The sequence below is a fragment of the Amblyomma maculatum genome, chromosome 10 (genome assembly GCF_055883805.1).
Source record: "Amblyomma maculatum isolate TAMU_Amacu chromosome 10, ASM5588380v1, whole genome shotgun sequence".
Lineage (NCBI taxonomy): Eukaryota > Metazoa > Arthropoda > Arachnida > Ixodida > Ixodidae > Amblyomma > Amblyomma maculatum.
Genome location: NC_139353.1, coordinates 124,220,732 through 124,244,702, shown reverse-complemented (window position 1 = coordinate 124,244,702; position 23,971 = coordinate 124,220,732).

Genomic DNA, 23,971 nt, shown 5'->3' with positions numbered 1-23,971 from the left:
GATGTTTTAAGCTATTGGATGATTCAACCTCCATATCTTGTGACACAGTCGCGTTTACGACACACGTGTTAAGAACGCCAGTAGGTAGGGGAGGTTTAGGACTTGCCGTTTGTTTTGATGTAGGAACTGACGCTCTCGTGATTCTTTCGAAGGTTTCTATTCTTTTCATCATGTAAGCCAACTGCTCTCTCAGAAGTTTGTTTTCTGCTGCCAGCTGCTTTTCTAGAGGAGTGGAAGGCGCTCTAATGGCTGCACTGCTCACCTGTGCGTAGGTGCCTTGGCTTAGAAGCGGGGGGAATGCTTGGTCCATTCCTTCCTTTGTCCACGCTGCGGGCTTTAGGCTGGTCGGTCCGGCCGAGATCGTGGTGTCTGGTTTCCCGGCTCGGTGTCCAGGTTTCACAGTCATGCCACTGCTCGGCTGTCGCTCGAAGCGGAGTTCACACTTCCTAGAGCCCGTGAGGTGTTGGCCTCTGCATACGATGCACCTTGGCGTGCAGTCAGGTTGCTCTTTCGTTGGATGCTGCATTCCGCACCTCCTGCAGAGGCTTTTCCTCTCCTTTATACAGACGTCTGCGCGGTGTCCAGGCCTCCAGCAATTGAAGCATGTTTCCACCTTGTTCCTAAAGGGTTCGCACCGGTAAAGTCCCGAAGCGAACCGCATTCCTGTGGGTACCTGCGTGATGCCTGTGAAGGTCACCACGACAGACCTTGACTTTCCTATACGTCTGGCGTCGGCGATCTCGTATTGGGGGTTCAATTTCTGGATGTTCTCAACAATCTGTTGGTGCGTCTGTCCATCGAGCGCTCCACCTAGGACGCGTTTAATGGAGTTGTCTGGTGCCGCGATGTACGCATTAACGCGTAGCGTCTGGTCTTCGATTTGCACGTATTGCAGGGCTACGTACGCTTCGGTCCTTTTAGTGAAAGGCGAGCTTACGGTGAAGGAGTTATTGGTGGGATTGATCCTCAACTGATCGAGGTAGTGGGCTTCCTCGAAGTTTTGCTCGGCTCCTTTACACACGGCACGTAGGAGCGTCTCTGCAGTGGTTGCACGGAGGTTAAAACCACATTGAGGCCTAAATACCACATTATAGTGTTCTATCGGTAGTCGAAGTAGCGGCTTCCTTCTTGGTAGCTGCCTCTTGGCCGGGGGCTTAGGAGCTGCGTTGGCGTCCGTGACCGGAATCGGCGGTGTGTTGCCAGGCTTCGGATGGGCCCTGTCGTGGGCTTTGGTGGCCAATGTCCACAATGCAGGATTGTTATATTCCTCCTCGATGATCTCGTCCCCCTCCACCGTGTACACCATGGTGTCGGATCGCGATGGAACTTGATGTGGAACTCAGTCGGAACGCGGGGGCCTAGCTCGCCCGCGTAGCCGATGATCACAAAAATGCCCAAAAATGGGCCACAGGATGGTACTTGTCAACTGACAGTCACTCTACGTGGTCACCACCAGCGTTCTTGAGTCGTATAGAACCAAAAATAGGGAAGGAAGAAAGAAAAACAGGGAGAGAGAAAGCCGCTCGTCGCAACAGCCGTCGTGCGCCACCGAAGCGGTGGCGGGTGTATAACCGGCCTACAACAGGTACAGCTTCAGTGGCAGGCTAGCAAACGGCGATGACTTACCAGACGCATTGGGGGTGGTAGTGGTGACTGGAATATTTTGGGGAAGGTGTGGAGATGAACCACAGACACTCCTCATCGGGTCTCCACAAATGTATTTTGGCAGGACCCGCTGTGCCAGGCGGCAACGGAAAAGCAAACCGCCAGCATTCATTCCTCTAGCCACGTTGAACTAACTGCGCGTGCTTGGCAAGCGTGTTGAGGCTGTCGTCTTCCTCGCCGAGACGACAATGGCATGCCACAGGGCCCCCCTCTAGCGATGAAGCCATGAGCGAAGGGGAATTGCGAAAAGCGGACACCGGTAGTGTGCATCGTACGCGGCGAGAAGTAGTACGATCGGGAGGGGTTGCAGTGGCACAGTTCGCGACGACATCTCAGTCAAGGTGGGCGGGTTTAAGGCGATCAACGGAGATCGTGTCCTCCCGGCCGTTGATACGCAGTAGAAAGTACTTAGGAGCACACAGCAGCACCTGGTACGGACCATCGTATGACGGCCGTAAGGGTGGACGTACAACGTCGTGGCGAACGAAGACATGTGTGCACCGCTGGAGGTCGGGGGGAACGTGGATACGACGGGCATACTGGCGCTGACTTGGTGGAATGGCATTGCCCATAGCACTGCGTAGTCGGCAGGCGTAATCTGTGACGTCAGGAGGCGAGGATGGCGAGGGCTCAAATAACTCGCCAGGGGCATGGACAGTAGCGCCAGACGTTAACTCTACTGCACAGGTGGAAATGTCGCTGCGAAGTGTGGTGCGGAGACCCAGCAGGACGAAGCGTAGGCGCTGAATCCATGGCGCAGGGAGAGCAGACGCCATAAGTGAAGCTTTCAACTGCCGGTGAAAACGTTCAATGATACCATTCTAAATAGGGTGGTAAGAGGTCGTCTTAATGTGGTTGACGCCTAGGAGCCGCGATAGGCTAGCAAATAATGCTCAGTGAAACTGACGCCCACGATCAGTCGTAATGGTGGAAGGAACGCCGTAGCGTCTACCGATCTCGGCCATTTATTAGCACTCTTGCACTGTGACGTCGAAACACACGTCTTCTTCTGGTTCCGTTTTGACGTCGACAATAGCTCGCTCGTTTATTTGGACCTCTCAATGGGTTTCTTAACCGTAACTAATTGACTAATTTCTCCACTTCAACTCCACAATTCCCTTGCCGAGATTTTTGGTCCTCTTTCGCATACAATTGTTCTTTTCTGTCTAGCTATTTCCAGTTCACCGCAACCGTGATGAACTGTGGCGACAAGCTCCCTCGAACATAGCCACTTTTAGTGTACAACCAACCTAAAACATCTTATATGGCAATGCGCATCGTTTTCACTAGGAAGAAACAAAATTACGCATATTCTACATGACGCCATGCCCACCCTAGAAGATCAGGTTCTATAAAGCACCTCAATACAACATTCCATTGCTACATACGGCAGTGAGAGCGGCCTGCTTCGAGTAGCGTGAGAGAGGTCGACTTACAGCGCGCACATCGGCAGCATGGCAAGCAACGAGAAACAGCTTGAAGAAAAGTGAAGAAGCTACACTCCCATCCCTCCTAATTCGCTAATTACCCAAACAACAGCCGAGAGCCATCCCTTCATTCAAATAAAGGCTTCATTCATTCTTAGGCATTAAAAGGAACAATTTAATTGCTGACATATGTGAGTCTCATTATAACCAGCTATACACCTCTTTGCGGCAGAACAGCAACACCTGCGCAAAAGCGCTTTCCACCGATATTCAACATTCAGCCAAATGATTCTGCAAGGTTTTTGATAGCCTAATCCGAAAACGTATTAACGTCACCCATTCGTTCATTTTGGGTTTGACAAGATTTTAAGTAGCCTTCATTGGGGATTGCTAGTGATGACAGCTCATTGGTGAAATATATTTCAGGTGACTAGCTTCGAGAGGTTGGAGATTTTCTTAGTAATTTAGTACCAATTAATTTGCATGTTTAAATATAATCCTAATGTACTTGATAATTGTTACAAAATTATAGGTTGCTTACATGGATGATACACATCAATGTAAACAACCTATATGTTTGTTCCCACAATTGTATGGCATGACAAGTGGTTTCTGAGTGATGAAACTGATCATACAGAGACCACTTGTCACGTAATACAACTGTAGGAACAAAATTAGACCAGTGTTTTTAGAATATAGTGCCAAATTGGCACTATATTCTGAAAACAACATTTCTTTGTTTTTTCTTTCAGCAAGTCGTAGGAAAACTTAGTACATTCTTTGAAATTTCTTTTTATGGTACAATCTGTTTGGGGAAACCAGTTTAGCGGAAAGCTTCAAATCAGCATACATAACCAGCTTATTGGTATGTGTGGCCAATCGACCGTTCATGTTCCATTTCATGTCCGACAGAAAAATTCTTAATGTGGAATAAAGTCGCAAGATTTCCTGCACTTCTGCCAAGCAAACTGAACTTATATGCAGCATCTGAAGCATTACGGGGTAACCAAATCGATTCCCATTGCTCTGCAAATCTAATGTCAAACCTTAGCAACACAGGCCTGCGTACTTGGCCTGAGTGCAGTGACAGTGCTGTCCTCAATGAAGTGGGCCGCAGAGAAGAATCTTTCTTAAAACAACGAATCATTTACCATTCACACATCCACCTAGCGCACGCATAAAAACAGTTCCTATATCTGGTTTCGAGGTTGCACATTGCAAAAAAACTTCAAACTGAGCTTCTCCTGTTTAAGTGTAATGCCTATTCAGGTTTCTGGTAGCCGACTGAAACCACGTCGTTGATGTGTTTTAGTTTGGGTATTTTACGGCGCTTAGTTAAATGTTTTCGTAACTCCTAAGTCAGTCACACCAACCTGCAACTGCTCAAAGCCCCAAGCGGTAGTTTAGGGAATGAAGCGTGCTTCCATTTTTCTGCTGGCAGAAAATAAACACACAAATAAAGCCAATGTAGCAGCGCACACCACTTACAGAAATTGCAGGAACAAACTCTTCGAAGTAGAGGTTGTACTTCTTCATTGTTCCCTGCGGTTGCAGAAAAAGACATCAAGTGCATTGGCATGTGGTGTTTGTATTGCCTAGGAGCCTGCAAAAGGTGATTAAAGGGGAGAGGCAATAGCAGGTAAAATAAACTGATTCTAACGAAAACTGGAACAAGTGCGCAGATCTCAAGCACAGATTCTAACGCAAGGTACCGAGTAGGCCGGTGGGAACAGCATCACTGCAAAAAGAGTAAATTAAATTGATATTTGCCCACAAGAGTTCCAGCGGCCAGGAACCAAATAAGTGCAAAAGTGCTACCAAGACCTTTAAAGTGATTTATGTTGCACATAAGAATTTCACTCACTGGACATTATCGTTTGAAATGTGTATGCAAGAATTATTTCCTTATTTTAGTCGACGTAAATTTGCAAGCAGGGTCGCTACCTGTGAAAACGTAAGTCACCTTTGTGACAAGTCGCAATCTCAATTCATTATTACGGTAGCTCTTGTGAACAAAACAGGGGGATATATAACTTATTGTGGACAACGAGGAGGTGAGGTTGTCTAGTGCAGATTCTCACATGTAGGTGCTTTCTGCGGTAGGTATTGTTTAAGACACGATTACAGGCTGCCTCACCTATACAGCGGAAGTTGTTGAACAGTCTACCTCTGATATAGAGCGAAACTCACGGGATCTCGCTGCTCCTCTGAATAAGCTTCGACAAGCCGATGGGGCAGCGACCGCGCATCCTTGACGCGGGCTCTGCGCACAAGCCGAGTGTATAAAATAACCGACCGCGGAACGCCCTTGCCAGTGCGCTCTGGGAAGATTCAGACTTCCGGGCCACTCTCGCGGCCGCTCTGGGAAAGCGTATTGTGTTTTATCGGGCCCGCGAACGACGAATTGTTCTTCTCACCTGTACGACCTCCGCTAGCGAACAAACCAGCCTTCAACGCCTCAACTCGCAAGAAAGCCGTGAGAATTCCATTTCGCCACACACTGTGTTCAATCGATCATTATTTTCGCTTTTGTTAATCTTTACCGGACTTAGAAATATTTTTCGCTGTGTTTTTTATGTAACCCTTGCCCATACTTATATCTAGAATACTTGCTGTGTTATCTTTTTAGTCTTCCTTTTATCGCAGTGTTTTGTTTTGTTCATTGTCGGTTTTTTTCTCTTGTCGTTTAACTTGTATTTTATCAATATCTTGTCGTGGCGCTTTATTTTTTTATTGTACTCTATTATTATGCAATGTCATTTGGATTACTATTTATAAACATTCAATTCTTTCTAAAAGAAAGTGATCTATTTGAACCTATTCCTCAATCACACAACGACACACGTACTTTACGGGTTCACCGGCCTAACTTTTAAATGTGTTCTTAACCCTCATAAAGGGACGACGGGAAACCGTAAAGGGGATGCCGCGCCTCTTTTGACCGTAAAGGCGGAGGTATGTGACATAACTAGCGTCCGCGACAGGACTGGTGAACCAAGTGTCGGTGAGAGAGAAAGAGAGAGAGAGGAGTAGGCGCAAATTTTTTTTTAGTGTTGTGACCTAGCAGTGCATAACGCGTCACGCCTAAGATGGCTGAAGTAGAGTTAGAACGATTTATTCAGTATGGCCGAACTTTTGGCTTTGAGGGTCAAGAGCTGCTCATATGGGTAGACAGGGAGTGAACTCGCCGCAGAGAGGAACGCAATGAAGAACGTGCGCGACGGAAAGATGAGGCAGAACTAGAATCTAAACTCCGGATGGCGGAGATGGAGATAGAAAGAGTTACGGATGGCGGAGATGGAGAAATAAAAGGAGTTACTGATGCTCCGACCGAATAATCCGGCAACTGACGCTAATAGCACCGGAGAGACAAGGTGAGAAACGGGGGAGAGTCAGGCTGTTCGGCCCGAGCGCATAAGCCCGCACAAACCGGGGCCGCTTTTTAATGAGGGCAGGGACGACCTTGACTCTTACCTCATGCGTTTCGAGCGCGTCGCTGAGAGTCAGAATCGGCCTCGCGACCGGTGGGCTACATCCCTTAGTCTGCATTTAAGCGGCGAAGCGCTCAGCGTTTTTAGTCGCATATCTGCGTCCAAGAGCTTGGACTACAGCAAGCTCCGGCAAGCACTCATGATTCGCTTCCGTATGACAGAAGAAGGGTTCAGAGAAACTTTCAGGTCTGCTAGTCCTTGGAACGAGGAAACGTTTTCACAATTCGTGACCCGTCTACAGAACTTCCTAGACAGATGGATAGTGGTAAAAATATTTTAATGAAAATGATTAGGAGGTTGTAGCGGCGGTTGGAGTCCTCAGTCCGGAACCCCATTGGCGTAGGCTGCTGTCCGCGCTCTTCCGATGAGTTCTTTTTGAACCCTTGCGTCCGAGCTGGTCAGAGCTGCCTCCCACCCCTCCTGCGTTGGCTGGTTATTAATAGTGACAGTCTGATTTCGCTGGCATGCCCACACCATATGGTATAGGTCCGCCTTCTCCCCGCAGAATTTGCATTGTGAGTCAAATGACTCTGGATCTATTGCGTGTAGTCTGCGTGGATTGTTAAAAGTGTTGGTCTGTAGCTTGCGGAGGTGTATCTCCTCCCCTTTGTCTAGTGTCTTTGCCGGTGGAGGGTAGACCCGGCGAGATAATCTTAAGTGCTGAAGTATTTCGGTGTAAGTTAGCAATGGGATAGGAGGTTCCACGAGATCCGTATTGGGTGCCCGGGGGAGAAATGCTCGGGCTGAGGCGTGTGCGCTCTCGTTCCCTGGGATGCCCTGGTGACCTGGTACCCATACTAAGTGTTTATCCATGGGTTGGTAGCCACGGGTGTAACTATCTTGCAGGATTTTAGCTGCTAGCGGTGCAATCCTGCCCCTGAGGTAATTGCGATATGCTGTCTGTGAATCTGTAAGAATGTATTCTGAGGTAGTGTGTGTCGCAGCTAGGGCAATTGCCACTTCCTCCGCAGCCAGTGTGTCATGGCTGTGTAATATTAGTCCATCCACTGTTTTATCTTGGTGTACTACCGCAACGGCCGCCATTCCCTGTTCAGGACCCGCAGCATCGACATAGAACACGCCCTCGCGCCCGCCGTAGTGCCTTTTTATAGCTTCCGCTCGTGCTTGTCTTCTTGGCTGGTGAAAGTCGGGGTGCATATTCCTCGGTAATGGAGTTCCCTTGAATTGTCCTCTCCATGAGGCTGGGATGTCGCTTTTAGGGTCTAGCTGTTCGGGGCAATTGATGTTCAAATCGTTCAAGACTTGTCGGCCAGTCAGAGTCGTGGAGAGTCGTACCACCTGCGCCGTGAGGTGTGCCTCAATCAGCTCGTCTACCGTGTTGTGGACGCCCAGTCGTAAAAGCCGGTCCGTCGATGTCGTAAGAGGGAGGCCCAGGGCCTTCTTGTAGGCTGTTCTGATTATGACGTCGAGGTTCTTGATGTCAAACTTCTTGAGACGAAGGTAGGGTGCCGCATAGACGATGCGGCTCACGACGAAGGCCTGCACCAGTCGGAGAGTATCTTCTTCGCGCATCCCTGATTTCCGCGTCGTTATTCTGGCGATCATCCTGCCGACTTGCTCGCTCACGAGGCGGAGTTTCTGGATGGCGAGGTGGTTGTTGCCCTTGTTATTGATGCATAGACCCAGTATCTTAACGGTCTGAACTTCCTTTATGGGTGAGTTGTCAACGTGGATGTCGATCGTGGCCTGATTTTTGTGCTGGCGGAAGACTAGGAGTTCACATTTTTCGGGAGAGCAGGTTAGTCCACACGCTCGTGCATAATTCTGAACTGTTGTTGCCGCTGTTTGTAGTTGTTCTTCCATCATTCCCATACTACCCCTAGTTGTCCAGATGGTTATATCGTCAGCGTACAGGGCGTGTCGTATGCCCTGTATCTGATTTAGAAGAGGTGGAAGATTGCGGAGTGCAATATTGAACAGAAGTGGGGATAATACTGCCCCTTGCGGAGTGCCTCTCGTGCCCATCTTCACTTGCGTTGTTTGTTTAGTGCCGATGCTGATGTTGACTGTTCTGTCTTTAAGGAAATCATAGATGTATGAGTAGACTCGCTGGCCACAGTTGGTGGTCTGGAGATTTTGGAGGATTGTGGAATGTTTGACATTGTCAAACGCTCCTTTGAGGTCGAGGGATAGAAGTGCTCGGTCACTGTTTCTGCGTGCTGGATCAATGACTTCGCGTTTGAGTTGCAGAAGCACATCATGGGTGGACAGATGTGCTCTGAATCCAAACATCGTGTGTGGCAGTAGCTCGTTGTTCTCTAGATAGTTGGAGAGACGTGCGTGGACTGCCTTTTCCATGAGTTTGCCTGCGCACGACGTGAGGGATATGGGGCGTAGGTTTTCAATGCTGATTTTCTTGCCGGGTTTGGGGATAAAGTGTACATTGGCTGTTTTCCATGCCTGTGGAATGGTGCCGATGCGCCAGCATTCGTTAACGTAATCCGTAAGTTGCTGCAGTGCCTCCGTGCCGAGGTTGGTTAGAAGTCCGACCGTAATTTTGTCTTGTCCCGGGGCTGTACCTCGGCGCATATCTGCTAGTGCTGCTATGATTTCTTCTAAAGTGAAGTCTTTATCTAGGTCTTCGTTCGGTTCCCCCCGGTATTCTGGATTTGAGGGTTCTGCGTCTCTCGAAGTGCAGATATAGCGACGCGTGAGTTCATCCATGAGTTCATCATCCGTGCCTTGAAAGTTGTGTAAGGCTCGATGCAAATTTCTACGTTGTTCACTCTTCGATTTCGGTGGATCAATTAGGCATCGGAGAAGGTTCCACGTAGTCTTGCTGTCTAGGCGACCTTTGAGGGATTCGCACCTTTTTAGCCAATTGGTGCGAGCGAGGTCCCATGCGTATTGGTCTGCTTGAGTAGTTAGCTTCGCTATTCGAATTCTGAGTTTTCGATTGTGCCTTTGTTTCTTCCACCGTTTTATGAGACTACGCCTAGCTTCCCAAAGGTGTAGAAGATGGTTGTCAACAGCTGGGTGGTCCTCCGTGGTGGCAAGGGTTTTTGTGAGGTTTTCTTTAAGGTCGAGAATAGATGCCGCCCACTCTTCGTAACTAGTTATTTGTTCCGATGTAACTAGTTTAGTATCCTTCCTGAATTTCTCCCAGTCTGTCATTCTGGCTTGCCCACGAGGTTTGCTGTGCTTGTTGCTTTCAAAGATGGTCTGCAGCATGTAGTGATCGCTGCCTAAGGTCTCTCCCGTATTGAGCCACTCATAGTTGCGGGCGTTGCGGACGAGCGTCAGGTCGGGGGAGGTATCCCGAGTTATGCTGGTACCGACTCGAGTCGGATGCTGCGGGTCAGTAAGTAAGGTGAGTGCCATGTCAGCGATGGCGGAAGCTAGTTTCCTGCCTTTAGTGTCTTCCTTTGGATATCCCCATAATGGGCTAGAAGCGTTAAAGTCGCCGACTATAGCTAGGGGAGCTGTGTGAGCTTCTCTTAGTGCTTTGATAAAGATAGCGTCAAAGGCTGCGCGGCGCTGTTTGGGGCGACTATATATATTGAGTATATAGGTGCCCTTGCTGTTACGGTGTTGTGGTAGCAACTTTATGAAGGTATATTCAATGTCGCTGTGTAGGTCAAGGTCTACAGTGGTTGCTGTGCATGATTTGTGGACCAAAATACATGTCGAGGGGTTTGTTTGATGTGTTGAGTATCCTCTGATCTTAGCCTCCATATTTACTTCTTGCAGGGCTATTATTTGCGGCGCATGAGAATAAGAGTCTATGTATTGTTGTAATGTTTCCCTCTTGCGCTTTAGTCCCCTGCAGTTCCATTGTAGGATGGTGAGTTTAGGTCTTGGTTGTGGCGCCATGTTGAGGATTAGAAATGTGTGTCGGATCCTGTGGTGGATCTTCAGGTTCTTTATCAAGTTCAGGGATGACTAGGCGACGATTTCCCATTTTGCCCTGTAGTTTTGTGCCCTTGTTGTGAGAAACATCCGAATATTCCTGAATTTTTCGGTCAATTCTAATCTCCTGCGCTTGCATCCTGATTAGAACTGGTTCAAGTTTTTCCATCATGGGCTTGATGACTGATTCTAACATGCTTTTGATTGTCGTCTCGATCATAATTTGTAATTTATTGGCCATGAGATCTTGGACTGTGTTTTCCAAGCGGGTAATGCGGTCCTGTGTTTCGGTGTTCTCAATAAATTGCGGCATGGGTGCCTGCGGTGCTGCTGCCTGCGGTTGTGGTACCTGCGGCATTGGCGCCTGCTGTGGCGTCTCTAGTGCAGTTTGCCTGTCGATAGTGCTAGTATTTAGCTCCTGTGGGTACGGAGGGTGTACCTCTTCCTTGTCCTCCTCCATCGGACATGCCTGTTGTGTCAATGGAGGTAATGTGTTCTTCGGGTTGGCTGCGACGCCTAATTGCTCTTTTAATTTCCTATTTTCTGACTTTAGTTTCTCGATCTCTGCTTTAAGTTGTTTGTAAGCCAACGCTTCGGGGGAGGAGGCAGCTACATCTGCCCAGCTCACCTTGCCGTCGTTGCGCTGGTCCTTGTAATGGGGTCCTGTTGTTTTCTCAGCTGGACGACTGCCGGTGGGGTGCGACGCCTTGTCGCTAGTGTCACGTCCTTTGCTTGATGACCGGGAGCCGCGTGGTCCTGAGTTGCTGCTGTTGGACTGGGCCCGTTGGGTCAGTCGGTCCCCGCTGTTAGATGTGCCTCTGCGGCTGGACCGGTCCCGAAACTTGGCCCTGGACTGGTGACTGTCTTGACCTGTCTTGGATTTGGCTGGTTGTGATGTTCGGTACTTGAACTTGCATTGATTCGACCCCATGGGATGTGGGCCTTCGCACACTGTGCACTTGGGTTGGCAGTCATGGGCTTCTTGAATGTCGTCCTGGCCACACTGCGGACATCGTGACTGCGCAGGGCAAGGGCAGACATCCGCCCGGTGTCCAAGTTTCCCGCACAGCAAACAGGCTGGTGTTGTTTTCTTGTACAGGCGCACAGGAAGCGCCTCTCCGTAGTAAAAGACGTGAAAAGGGACCTTTCTTCCTTCGAAAGTGACGGCCGCTTTGTTGGAGGAACCTAGTTTTCTCACGCTCACCACTGGTGCGTCCGGGGAGCGAAGCGCTTCCGTGATGTCTTCGTTGGAAACCCTAGGGTCCACCTGTATTACTCCTTTACATGTGTCGTCAGAAGGCCGGAGGTAGGAGTACACTGCGTGTGCTGTGTCCCCTAGTTTAAGTTCTTGAATTGCGAGGATCTTTCTGATTATTTCGGCATCTCGTACGCCGACGACGATGATGTTTTGTTCCCAAATGGGCCAAACGCTGAGCGCTGCTGATGTGTTATTAATGCCTGCTGCCATGTGCAAGGAGCTTCCGAGAGTGTTGCTTCCCCTGAATTTGCTGAGATCCAGCGTTCCTCTAGGTTTGATTATGATGACTGCATCTTGCTTGTCGAGACGCGGCTGCGGAGGAGGCTTCCAACGCTTGACTTGCGTGCGTGGCGTCTCCTGCAGCGGCGTATCAGCTGCGGCGGTGAAGTGGCCATCTGGCGTTCGTCCTTTCTGCCGTGCCGAGCGGTTGTTACGGGCTGATGCGCGTTCCCACTCTTCTATCTTGCGTTGGATGTTGGCTTCTGTTACTTTGTCGAAAACTGGCGTTTTCGCCTGCGGAATGGTGACGATACGCATTCCATCCGGGTCGTACCCCGTCAAGGTTGTCATGATTTGCGGCAGAGTTTGCCCGCGGAGCCGCGGCGGGCAGCTGACTCGAGGCCTATCTGTTAGGCTTAGCTACTCGCTCGATCCGCTTGAACTTGAAATCCTCGTTGAAAATGGTCCCACCTGAGAAACGGTGGTCTCCTCGTTGTTCTGAAGTGCCCGGGAACAAGTCCTGCTGCTTTTGAAGCGCTTTGGAAATCCTTGTCCGGGAAAGGAGCATAAATTCGGCGGAGCCGATGTAACACACGGCCGTCCTTCCCGACTGCTCGCAGCGCCCTCCAGAAAACCTAGACAGATGGATAGATGTGTCGAACACAAAGAGTATGCAGATCTCTTCGACCTGAATCTAAGCGAACAGTTCCTTTCTAACTGCGCCACACCGCTACAAATGTTTTTACAGGAAAACAAAGACACATTCTTCGCAAAACAGTAGCAAGGGCAGAAAAGTACGTAGAGGCCCACGGCTGGTCAAACTTCAGAAAGTGAAGCAACGCGAAGAATAAGGCAGGAAGCGCCGTCTCCAAGACTACCGAGAGAAAGAAAAATTTGCTTCAATCATCGGATGCGAAGAGCAGCGATGAAAACAAATGTTTTATTTATTAACGCACGAGACACCACCCCGAAAATTGCCATGCCGCCACCTCCGACAGATCGGGACCGCCCACGAAATGCCACAAGTGCGGCAAGCCAGGTCATCCAAGCTGGAGATGCTGGGCAAATGGGGCCCCGAAACAAAGAGAAGAAAATCGGGAGTCCGCTGCAGCATGCGTTGAGAACGGATACCTCGAACTTAAGGACCGAGGGAAGATTCCCGTCATCAACGCTGGTTTCACTAGTAAAAAATGCTCAGTCAGGGAATGCTTACCTGTCGTAGCCGGCATGATTGGAGGCCGGACAGTTTGCGTCCTGAGAGACACAGGTTTACACGGTGGTGGTAAGGAAGGCGTTAGTACGGAAGGAAGATATCACCGATACGAAGTTTCCAATTTACCTACTTGACAACTCAGTCCTAATGCTCCCAGAAGCTTGGGTCGATGTCGACACCCTGTATATTAAGGGACGACTTCTGGCTAAGTACATGGAGAATCCCTTGTATGATTTGGTGCTGGGAAATGTGGAATGTGCTAGGCCAGCAGACGACCACGATCCAAGCTGGCACAAAATAACAGAAAGCGAGACTATACGACGTCCACTGAAGTAAGCGTTGAAGAGCTAGTGCCTGACACGGAGAGCACCGCACCCACTTCGGATACCACTGAAGCTTGTCAGGTAGTGACTAGAGCATAGGCACGCAAGGATAAAACGCTGAAAAAGCTTAAAGTCTTGCAAGGTCTCCCTAGTGTACACCGTGAAGAGTTGGTTCAACAGCAAGAGAATAACGTGACCCTACGCTCGTGATTCGATCGCGTGGGCACGCCACAGGCGAAGAAGGGAAAGGGTAGCCACCAGTTTTTCATCACTAACGGCGTCCTTCAAAGGAAATACGTCGCTGAGTCCGGCGGGGAGTAAACTCAAGTTGTTGTGCCCCAAACCCACAGATCAGATATTCTCAAGCTGGCACATGATGGGTTGATGGAAGGCCACCAAGGCGCGAAGAAAACACTATTGAAGCTTGAGACAGAATTCTTCTGGCCCGCAATACAGGCTGACGCTAAGCGGTTTGTTGCCTCTTGCCCCACAACTCCGAAGGGTCACACCACACGGGTGCCTTTGGTCCAAGTGCCCGTCATCGAGACCCCGTTTCAGAGGGTGGCGACCGACATTGTTGGCCTCCTCAGCCCGAAGTCTGTTCTAGGCAATCGGTACATCCTGACCATGGTGGACTATACCACTCGGCACCCTGATGCAGTCGCACTTCCTATCATCGAGACCGAATGGGTAGCCGAAGGTCTTGTCGAAATGTTTTCCCGAGCAGGAGTGCCCAGAGAGGTCCTCAGTGACAGGGGCACTAATTTTACGTCCGAAGTAATGGAAGAGGCTAGCCGTCTGTTGTCAGTAAAACAGCTACATACCTCTCCCTACCACCCGATAGCGAACGGCCTAGTCGAACGGTTTAAAGGCACCCTGAAACGAATGCTCAAGCGCATGTGTCAGGAGAGCCCAACCCACTGGGATCACTACCTGGCTCCGCTCCTGTTCGCATACAGGGAAGTACCCCAAGAAAGCGTCGGGTTTTCCCAATTCGAACTCACCCAGGTAGCACAAAGTGGACTGTGAAGAGTGGGCCCCGGTGGGTCCGATGTAGGCAATGCTGGACAGCCCCGGTGGGCTTAATGTGGGTGCTGCAAGAGGGGCCGACGTAGGCCTGAAGGGGGCTGTCGACAAAGCCCCGATGGGCCCCACTAGGGACCGATGCAGGCAGCCCTTGTGGGGCTGCCCACATTTCTCCGGCATTGCCAAAAGGGCCATCCCGCCAACTCCCCCCAATGGTCCTTCTTTGGACAGATTTGGGCAGCCGCTCTGGATGAACATTTTTTTTTAATTTCAGTTAGCCCCTCAGATAATCACATAGGACCGATGCGGGTTCTATAGGGCAAGCCGCACTTGGGCTTGCCCACTTTGTTCTCATAGGGGTCCGACGCAGGAAATTGATGGAAAGACCGAGTCCAAGTATTCCCAATCAATATTTATACACATAAATAAATATTTATTTTATACATGTCTGCACTTTCTAAGCAGCCACAATATTAAGTTTTACAATATTTCATAACATTCATCTACCCTAAATGACTTCATGTACATCTTGTGCAGGCTACGGAGATTTGTGTTTTGAACAGTAATATTGTGCGGAGAGTTGCAGGCCGTCCAAAGCAACCACATAAGAGACAACAGTTAGCAATCAGTTTGTTTTAGTATTTTAGCGCAATTTGCACGAGCGCGAGAACTAAAGTCATGTAAATTTCTAATCGACTAAACATGAGAACAACTGTTATACAAATAATCTATAATAGTAATTTAGGGCTACATCTAATACAAATAAAGGCTGGAAGCAATGATTACGCAATTGCACGCACGCCTTCTAGCCCCATTACGGCCGATGTGTGACCTACAGCGGTTTTGTGTGGGCAGCCCCAATTGGGCTGGGCGTTGGTTTTGAACCTAAAGCCTATTTGCTGTTGCACGTGCCTTCATATTCCCCACAAGGGGCCAATTTTGGTATCATGCGGGCCCTCCTGCCTTCCAGCCCCATTACGGCCCATGTGGGATATAAAGCAGTTTTATGTGGGCAGCCTCAATCGGGCTGGGTTTTTGAACCTAGAGCCCACCTGCTGTTGCACGTGCTTTCAAAGTCCCCACAAAGGACCGATTTTGGTACCATGCGGGCACGCCCGCCTTCCAGCCCCATTAAAGCCTATGTGGGACCTAAAGCGGTTTAGCTAAGGCTGCCTCATTTGGGCTTCATGGGGGCTGGCCCAAATTGAGCCCTTATTCATATTTCACCTGCCCTCAAGTAACCTATAAGGGGCCGATTGGGGCAGCATGCGAGTATGTGCGTTTTCGTGCCCCACTACGGCCGATGTTGGTCCCACAAAAATTTAATGGGGGCGGCCTCATTTCGCATCCATAAGGGCGTTCCCATAAAAAACCCACATTTAAGTTGGATTGCCCTCAAATATCCGGCAAGGGATCCTTGTGGTCTGGATGCAGGAATGTGCTCTGCATTAGCCCGAGCCACGGCCGCTCGATAGAAGCGCACTAGCCCAGTGCGCTTCCATCGAGCGGCCGTGCCCGAGCAATGCCGCTATGGGACCCATACAGGAGGAACAGGGGCTAGCCCAATTGAGGCTTGCCCACCTTTGCCCCATCAGGGACCGATGCGGGTTTTATGATGGTTGCCCCGGCCCCACTTGCCTACATCGGACCTACCGGGGCCCCACATTCTGTGCTACCTGGGCTTATATGGGCGTAATATGCATGGACGTCTGGCTCTACTTAAAGAGCTTTGGACTAGCGCAACCATCCCTGACTAGTTGCGAACTACGTACGAGTATGTGCTTGTTCTACGGGACAGACTGAAGCATACCTGTCCACTTGCCCACGAAGAGCTAGAGCGCGCAGGAGAGCTTTACAGCCGCTACTACAACATCAAGAGCCACGAACTCTCACTCAAACCGTCAGAGCAGGTTCTTATTCTTCCTTCCACAGAGCACAATAACCTGCTCTTGCAATGGAAGGGTCTTTCCTCGATTATCAGCCGCAGGGGGCGATGTCGACTATGAAGTGGATTCGGGCCATGATACTAAGGAAAGACCCCATAATCGTGGCAGCTGTCGGTGCAGTAATATCGGCAGAAGAAGACACAGACGCTGGAGAGGTTGAGATACCTAACCCCTCACCAAAAACGTACAGAAGAGACAAGAAACTTCATGTTCGACAACAAAGAAGCTCTAGCATTTGTTTTTGAAATCGAGAAATTTCAACTCTTCCTTTACGGGAGAAGGTTTCCCGTTCAAACGGATCCCCACCCTTTGAAGTTCATAAAAGAAACAAAATCTGCGAACCGCCACGTTCTTCGCTGGAGTATTAGGCTTCAGGAATACAACTTGCGTGTCGAGTATATTCAAGGCAGAGAGAGCGTGGGAGCAGATTACATGAGCCGGCTGGAATAGCTATTCAGCTTGCACTACTACCTAGCTGCATTGTTTTGATTGTGTAATGAAAATCGTACATGATGTGCCTGTCTGTTTGTGCTCGCTTGATTTTTATCAGTGATCCGTGACTTGTGGCACGTGATCAAGGCGCTGACTCACGATCAACAGTTTTGTGGGGCTGTGCGGATTCTGATCAGTGCGTATATGGTGCGCGTCATGAACCGTAGTGAGGGACGATCTTCAGTGAATCGAACGGACTGAACCTACTGCACCCCTCTGTAGTAGATTGGGTCAGTTCTCGGCACTTTTGGGTGTCTAGAATAATTCAAAGCAATATTCCAATATTCTTCAGTGAGGGGCAGTGTCAAAAGCTCCCACACCGCTGCAGCGGATGTTGCTGGACCTTCTATCTCTGATATAGAGCGAAACTCACGGGATCTCGCTGCTCCTCTGAATAAGCTACGACAAGCCGATGGGGTAGCGACCGCGCGTCCTTGACGCGGCCGCTGCGCACCCAAGCCGAGTGTATAAAATAACCGACCGCAAAACGCCCGCGACAGTGCGCTCTGGGAAGATCCAGACTTTCGGGCCACTCTCTCGGCCGCTCCGGGAAAGCGTATTGTGTTTCGTCGGGCCCGCGATCGACGCATCCTTCTTCTCACCTGCATGGCCTCCGCTACCGAACAACCCAGCCTTTTTGTCTCCCTGACAAAGGTAAATACAGATATTGGGACGGACTGTTTGGCTTTGTAAATCTGGTTTACTTACGTTTCACAGCGTTAAGCTGCATTTCTGAGAAAGGGCACCAAATAGTGACTTTATCTCAATCACTTAGCTTGCAATCTTCTATTACAAACATTAATTAATTACAATAAACTTAACAATTTCTCACCAACAGGCATTAAGATAGAGACATTATTAAGTCACTGGATAACAGTGCAGAAAATACTGTTGAGGTTCGAATACCCTTTAACCAATTTTCACGAACGTTAGCCATGGGCCGCAGTCACTGCTGCCGCTTCGATCATTACTCACTTCTGTGCTTAGTAACCTTTTGGCATTGGGCTACTCTGGCTGCTCTTTGTTCTATGGTCTCGGCAGCCTACCTGTAACGACTATAGTGTGTCTGTCTTTAGCGATATGGCATATGTGTATTGCATAATTACCTCGGTTAAATCAAAGAGTTTGAATATTGGAGATTCTTGCAAAAGACGATGTGTAGTGCATGTAGCTAGAGGGTCTTGCATTTAGAGTTTGATGAAGACGGCAACGTTTACCCCACAGCACGAGGGTGTGTTGCAGTTTTATACGTGGCGTGATCGGCTACACCGTAGCAAAGTGCTGTCTTGCCTGGGCTCAACGCTGTTTGCTGCACAGCACGTGCACGAGCAAGCGCCATCATCAGCGAGATGCATGATTTACAAGGTGCAGGGATAACGTAGATTAAACCGAAGCTCGCAAAATGACTGTAGTAGAGGCTCTAAATGTAATGAAAATAACAAGGACCTTGAGGAGGACCTGATCGAACGTTTGTTCTGCCCTTCTCTCGCCAACGTCAGCTTTTCTGTAATTTCGTAGGTTTTCCTTTATTAGTTTTTGGTCCTCTGTTGTTCTGTAGTGGTTTTCAGTTGCAGTTACAAACATTCCTATGTTACACCGAAATTTTATTTGTCACGAATGGTTTACTCTCAGACACCGCACAGAAATTTCTTCTTAACCACAAACGTTTTTCTCTAGTTTTCCGTCTGGGCTCTCTCTGTAGCAGTCAAAACGTAGTGGCAGGCTGCTTTATTTTTCGAGACGTTTGCCACAAGGCATAGGATGAGAAAGGGGGAATAAAGTGCTGGGGATAGAAAATTAAAAGAAGGAGTGAAGTCCAGTTTCACTAGTCGCATAGGTTGGCGGTGTAGTAGGTGTCCATCGTCCACTTCTCATAATAAAATTGTGGTTCCACCGCAGGCCCACCTTCATGAGTATCCGTTTCAGTGAAGCATTTTGTGAGGAGCAGCGCGAGCGCGAACGCACTACTGAAGAAGAGCGACTAACAAAGCGCTAGCCGGCAACTGAAGGTTCTTCTTTTTCGCCAGTTAGAAGATTGGTCTTTCGAGATTAACGTCCCAGAGCGGCTCGGGCTATGGGAGACGTTATAGGGTAAGGCTTCGGAGTAATTGAGACCACCTGGGGATCTTTAGCGTGCACTGACATTCCACAGCACACGGGACTTGCTTTTCGCCTCCATCGAAAAACGGCCGCAGAGACCGGAATTCGATCCCCCACCTTGGAAACAGTAGTGAAGCGCCATAACCACTGCGCCACCACGGCGCGGTCAGTCAGAAGAAATATGACAGCAATCACATGCACAAAAAGGAAATAAGAAAACCCAGAGATAAAACACAAAGAGAAAGAAATAAAAAATACAGGGAAAAAAGGAAAAGAAAGAATGCGAGAAGAAATAAAAGCAGGAAAAGGAAATTGCGTCAAGCACATTCGTTCAAACCGGCAGAGATTAAAGGTCCCTCAAAAGTGTCCACTGTTCTTGTAGCTATTTGTGTACCGCCATTATTTCCCTCACGATCCTGTTCCGCTCTTTAAAGGCCCACTGTCCACCCTCCGGTCAAAAACATTTTCTTCCCCGGTGGCTGTGAGACTTCGCCCCAGAACGCAAGGCTACAAAATGTTTTTGAAAAGAGTAACTAATAACGCAGTTACAGCCACCGCAATCACCCGATTCTGTCGTGTTTCTCTCCTGCCGTTTCCTCGCAAAAGTTTTTCACTCTCCTGCCCGGTTGTCTAGCCTCCGCAAGACAAATTCTCTTTCCTCCTCCGCATTTGGCGGGAGGTGGGGCGTGGCACTCCGCGTACGAGAAGAAAAAAATGGGCAAAGGAACGCGCACCGCTGAATTTAGTCCGGCCGCTGCGAGCGGTAGACACCCATCCTTCACCCTCAGACAGTGATACGGACCAATGGACGTCGTTTACGACTAAGACGTCATAGTTGCGGCTCGATGGGCCAGCGCAGGGAACGGGGAAGCTGGCTTCCCGCAGGAGAACATGAGAGAGCTTTGATTTGTATTTTCATTGCTCTGCGGCACGTGTGAACCTGTAGCATTTTGCACAGACTATCTTCGGTACCCGATCGAAACACTGGGCTCATTTGCTTAAAAGATCCTTTCCTGGACAGTGGCCCTTTAAGAGCGTTAGCTCTTACTGTTTCGTTTGTACATGTCGTGTCCGTTCTGGATTCAAGATGGTTACGGACTATGTGATCAATTGCCGTATCATTGGAGTGTAATGTCTCGTCATTGCAACCACATGACCACTCTGTAGAGCGCTTGACTACTGTGACCAAGGATGCGGGATCGAATACCGGTCTCGGCGGCTGCTTTTCGCTAGAGGCGAAAAGCTAAGCGCTCGTGTGCTGTGCGATGTCAGTGCACGTTAAAAAAACCCAGGTGGACACAGGTGCCTTCCGCTACGGCATTTACACCTCCCAAAACAAGCAAACAAACCTCATATAAGCTAAGCTCGTGACCTATCTACCATGCAACCATGGTGGTCAAGGTAGCGCGCCAACACAGGAATGACGTCATTCGCAATTGACTACCAGGTCTCCTGGAATTGCACTGTCACCACTGTGTCAGGCAATGCTATGTCCATGTCTATGTATCTGCTATATCCATAACGTCATCACACAATGGTGACCATGCGGTGCGGGCGAATACGTTTGCAGATCCTGGATGCGCAATCACGTGACGCATGGGAGATGTAGCCTATAAATCACGTAAACGTATATCATGGTGCTTTTTTCTTTGAGGGAAGCCCGCTGCTCAGTCAAAAGGCGCGATGGGCGTGGCGTTCGCAATTTTTTGCTGTCATTCTTTTTCGGTAGTTGGGCGCGGTTGCTAGCATGCGAAGCGACATAGGGACTGAGTGCTCCTTCGCAGAGCTAAGGAAATGTGAGTGCTTTCGTGATTGCAATGAAAACTTGAAAAGGTATTGACCGTTGAATACATAGCAGCGCTAGAGTTAGTTATTCGCTTACTCGCAAGCACTGATACGTATGTAAATACATATGCAATTTTGTAGTGACGGAAACAAAATAAATGCCAAGACTCCGAGCCCCTTCTTAAGGGGGGATGTATGGCTAAAATCAGACATTTCAAAAAAAGCTTGTTTTCAAATTTTCGCTGTCTTGGAATATGTATGTATTAAAGAAACTTATCGCTAAGTATGAAGGTCAGCTGTGCAGTTTAAAGATTTAAAAAATAATTTGGAGACATGAGGGCGCAGTCACCCCCAAAACAGCCTATCAGCTCAGATTTCAAGAAGCAGCCGCATAGCGGGCAAGACACTGGACGCAGCGTGTATTTCCAAGTTAGAATGCTTCTTTTTGCGCTCGCTAGCCAAAATGAAGCTGTCTAGAACACTGCGGAGATCTAAACAGCAAAACAGAAAGGAACGGCAAATTTTTGACATTGGCAGCAGCAGATTGGCTGGTAAACCGAAATACAAGCTTGGTTTGACTACAAAGCAGCATGTAACCTTCAAATAGCATTCTCCTACGATATAGAGCCTGGCTATCCGATACTGGAGATATAATATGTAGCCGAGACGAAGCTGCACGCCCAGCAGCCAACCCAGCAACGTACTTACGAGCACAGACAAGACTGGATAGTTGCAATGCTGCGAAAAAACGGGTAACTCAAAGCAATCGCTACGCAGTAGTGTCGAGTTGAAAAGGACGACCCTGCGCTTTTATTATTAAAGCGCAGGGTCGCTTTAATTTATTATTTTATTATTATTTAATATATTAAAGTGACCAGGTCACTTTAATATATTAATAAAACAAAACTACAGGAATTGCAGTGTTGAATTGTAACACTACTCTGTACTAATTTTTCTCTACTCGTACTCATGAAAAGCGATATCCATTATTGATGGTGATGGTGATGGTTATGGTGGCCCACCCTTTATATCGGGTCGCCGGTTTAACTTCAAGAAGCTAAAGGCGTGGCCAAAAAGTAAAGAAAACACACAAAAATCACTGTAGCTGCGGCCACGTCACAAGGATGTTGCTCCCTGCTGCTCGCCACCAAAACTCCAATCGTCTCTTGGTAGCTTCAATCGCATCCACCGAGGCTGCCTCACCACTGGCAAGCCTAAAGCCGAGTGCTACAGGTAGTGACATCGTACGGGCGGGCGGAGAGATAGCTGGACACTCGAGTACCACGTGGTCCATTGATTCCTCTGCCACCCCGCAGAGGGCGCACACAGTCGTGAGGCCAACTATGAATTTCGCTTTCCACCTGCGTGTACGTAACGCTCCCGAGCGTGCCTCTGTCAGCAAACCACTACCACGCGAGTTATCACACCGCAGCTCCTCTAGGATGGTGTCCTTCTCCGCCCGGTATAGGTCCAATGACACTTTTTCTTCGGAAGTTTCCTTCCATTCTTCCATCTCGACCAGCTGTACCTGGGTCCGGATCTTCTGCTTTGCTGTGCATTCCAGCTCCGATGCTTTTGTGGCCAACGATACCGTCGGGAGCCGGTACCTCTGCCGAAGAGATCGTGTTCGGCGCGTCCATCTCGTCGTCCGGCTGGTGAAAATGGTGTGCACGGGTGTTTGACGGGCCACGTTGGACTCGGGGAGACGGAACAGGCGGTTCCCGAACGCCACCTTCGCCACTGCTTCCCGGGCTGTGAATGACGACCTACCCATGTCGCCCTGGATGGTTTCGATAGGGACGTGTTTGGGTAGCCCGAGTGCCACTCGGCCGGCCTCCCTTTGGCGCCTCTCCAAACATTCTCTCGTACCCGCCGAGAGACAGAGTACGGCATTGGCATAGGTCAGACCCGGGACCGCCACCATCTTCCAGAGTGCCCTTGTAACCTCGTAGCGGTTGTAGGTCCACAAGGCCCGTTGACCTAACATGCCTCTCGTGCGAGCCGCCTTCGCTCTGAGGAGCCTCTCATGTGCCGTTAAATAATCCGCTCCCGCACTCAGTCGGACGCCAAGGTACTTGGTCACGTTGGTTTGTGACACTGCATTGCCCTGGAGATCCCACACTCGATCAGGTTGATGGTTGTGAGGCCCCCACACCATAGTCACACACTTAGTTGAGCTAAAACGCAGACCAAGCCGTCTCACCTCCACACCGCAGATGACCAGCAACCGCTGCAGCTCCTCGGGTGATCTTGCCAATAGTGCTAAATCGTCAGCATATATTAAAGCTGGGATCCGGTGAACTACCAGTGCTGCTTCCTCGCTGCGCTCCAAAGTGTAGCCACATCCCGACTCCGCCAGCTTCTGTGTCACCCCACTCACATACAGCATGAACAGTAGTGGGGAGAACGGGCATCCTTGCCGCAGGCCTTGGTGCATCTCCATGGGCGCCGTCATCACATTGTTTCACTCCACCACCGCTGATGGAGCTGCATAAAACGCCTGAAGGAGTTCAATGTCTTGCGCAGCCAGCCCCATTTCCTGCAGCATGGTCCACAGGAGGTCCCATTTCACACAGTCATACGCCTTCGCGATGTCCAGAAATGCCACATAAAGGGGTGAACTGTACTTCGTAGCCATTTCTATACACTGTGTGAGGACGAATAGATTGTCCTCTATCCGGCGACCGGGGCGGAAACCCATTTGCAGCTCGCCTAGGACTCCTTGCTTCTCTGCCCACCTCTGGAGCCTGGCCTTGATGACCTGCATTGCTACCCTGTACAGTACTGGGGTGACAGCGATGGGTCTGTAGTTAGCCAGATGCCTCCTGTCCCCCGCACCCTTGTACAGCGGTTTCACCTTCACGGTCTTCCAGTCATCTGGAATGTCTGCGTCTGTCATCACCAGTTCCAGCAGGTCCCATAAGCGAGCCTGGGCCAAAGGTCCGAAAGCCCTCACCAAGCTCATGGGCATCCCGTCACATCCTGGGGCTGTTCCCGCATCTACCCTCCTCATGGCTCACTCCTTCTCCTTATCCGTTGTGGCTTGACGGACCCCAGCCTCTCCTGTGTCTGCCAGTGTGCCCTTGAACAGATGACACTGATAGTATACATTCTAAAACAGCGCAAAAGAACAGGGACGAGAGAACGAAACGTACA